This window comes from Hipposideros armiger, unplaced genomic scaffold (assembly GCF_001890085.2).
Source record: "Hipposideros armiger isolate ML-2016 unplaced genomic scaffold, ASM189008v1 scaffold_239, whole genome shotgun sequence".
Taxonomy (NCBI): Eukaryota; Metazoa; Chordata; class Mammalia; order Chiroptera; family Hipposideridae; genus Hipposideros; species Hipposideros armiger.
The window spans coordinates 172643-174685 of record NW_017731589.1 but is presented as its reverse complement, the minus strand read 5'-3'; the positions used below and the strand labels follow the sequence as shown (position 1 = coordinate 174685).

At 61.4% G+C, this 2043-nt stretch overlaps 1 protein-coding gene and 1 long non-coding RNA gene across 6 annotated transcripts in view; one reads left to right on the top strand and one right to left on the bottom strand.

Annotated features, from left to right (window-relative positions):
* The window catches only part of LOC109389674 (uncharacterized), an 11468-nt gene extending 9437 nt beyond the window's left edge, over positions 1-2031 (bottom strand). Inside the window, exons 1-4 of one of the 4 annotated variants that reach the window (XR_002125438.1) lie at positions 1038-2031; positions 836-919; positions 534-713; positions 56-302 (exon numbers count right to left, since the gene is read on the bottom strand). This is a non-coding gene — a long non-coding RNA (uncharacterized LOC109389674). Of the gene's footprint in view, positions 1-55; positions 303-533; positions 714-835 lie in introns of all 4 variants that reach the window. The other 3 variants (XR_002125440.1, XR_002125439.1, XR_002125437.1) reach the window with 3 other exon arrangements.
* The window catches only part of ZNF467 (zinc finger protein 467), a 15322-nt gene that overhangs the window by 2470 nt on the left and 10809 nt on the right, over positions 1-2043 (top strand). The window lies entirely within an intron of this gene.

Genomic DNA, 2043 nt, shown 5'->3' with positions numbered 1-2043 from the left:
GGCCTGGGGGGAGTGCATAGTGGGCAAGGTGGTCAGCATCTGTCCTTCTCCTCACCAGCTGACAGTGCCCAGGCTGGGGACAATGGCCTATGGGCTCGAGGTAGACAGCCCAGATGGAATCAGCAGCTCCAGCCAGCAGGTAGGTGCGGCGGCCCAGGAAGTGGTAGTGGCGCCCGTCAAAGGTGCAGTAGTGGACTAGCCGGACCAGCTGGCACAGGTGGCCAAGGGATGCAGGCGCTGTCTCCAGAGTCGGGCCACAGCCCCTGCCAGGGGCTGCAGGAGTGCCGGAGAGGGGGTGCTGCCTGGAGGAGATGCACCACCCATGAGCCTCTGAGTGTGGGGGAGGCAGGAGGCAGGTGGATAGGCATGGTCACTCTGGTGGGCAGGGGATGGGAGGTGGCTCATCTGAGAGGACAAGAGAGTGGGCATGGGCCCTGGGGAAAGGCCCAGAGTTCAAGAACTCCATGTGGCAGTGCCTATGGGGGGAGTAGGTGACAGCCCCGACTGTGCCGGTTGGCAGGCTGAGGACCCACCTGGCAGCTGTTGGCTAGAGCAGCTGAGGCAGACCTGGGAGTGGCCATCCTGCAAGCTGCGTCCCCACGGCCAGGCACAGCACTCCTCCAGGCTTCCTGCAGAAGCGTTAGCTGAGCCTGCTCGAGGCTGGCATTGCCACGTGGCAAAGCAGTGGCCCTCTTGGCTGGCTTCTGCAAGGGCTGTAGTGGGTAGAGGGAGAGAATGGGGCAGACCCAGTCAGTCAGCCTGGACCCAACTTCCCTCCCTAGGCAGCCTGCTACCTCCATGAAACTGCCCATCTGGGCCAATCTCCGGCACTTACCCAGGGTGCAGTGTGTGCCCCCCTCAGCCTGGGCAGCAAGCCCTCACTGTCCAGTTCCATGCAGCAGGCCGGGTTCCTGGGGGCCTGGGTCCACCGAGCAGGTGGAAGGGAGAAAGACATTAGCATTCAGCCCAGCACCATCCCCAGGAATGGCCTGGGACACTCATTCAATCTGGTTACCTACTGAGTGGCTTTATCTTACGAATATAATTTCCCTTCTTGGTCTTCATTTCCCCACATGCAAAGGAGATGAACTTGGGAAGGCAGACTGGAGGGCAGGCACGGGAGCAGACATCGAGCCTCTCTGTGGGCTGCTCACAGTGATGCCCACTCACCCACCCCACCTACCCACCCCCCATCCCGCACTCTCTGCCCTTTGAGAGCCCACCCAGACCTACTTCCCAAAGGCCTGCTTCTCCAGGTCACCACCCAGTCCTCCCCCACTCAGGATGTGGTCCTTTCACTCCTTCCTGCTCTGCAGCCAGTGCAGGCTCTGACCCTCACTCATGTGTAGATGGGACAGAGCCCTGCACGTCCACTCCAGGACAGGTCCAGCCGCCAGCCCAGGCACCGGTAATGGTAGAGGTTGGTACAGGGCACCAGGTCCTCCTGACGGGGTGTCATTTCCTCCTCTACCGGAATGGTCTCAGTGTGTTCACACCACCGCCTGCTCACAGATGGAGGAAGGACAGATGCTGCCACTGCCCCTCTGTAACCCAGGAGCCCTGTCCTGTGACCCTGCTCCCCCAAAGCCAATGCCCAGGGAAGTTATTGAACTGAAGAGGAGGCTGAAGTCAGGGGGGGAGCCTGGCTGCCCCAGAGGGTGCCAGTCATGGGGCAGGAGGAAAAGGATCTTAGTGGAGGGCTCTGGGGTGGGCTGCTTACCCGTTAGTAAGTGCCCATGCCATCCTAAGGAGGGGGGCAGGGAGCAGCATGGTGCCCCCACAGGTCACCTTTCAGGGACTATGAGGCTTGGGTTAGGGAGAGGCAACGTGCCTACTGCAGCCCAGCAGCTGTGTGTCCCGGGCAGCCTGAGAGCACTGGGGCTGGGGACGCTTTATCTCAGCCCCATGCCCAGGGGCACCAGCTGCCTGGAACCAGATTGGACCTGTATGCACCGCACAACCCCCTCAGAGGCCAGCTCTCCCTGGAAACAGTCCCATTCTTGCCCCTGTCTGGTGTGTGTGTGTGTGTGTGTGTGTGTGTGT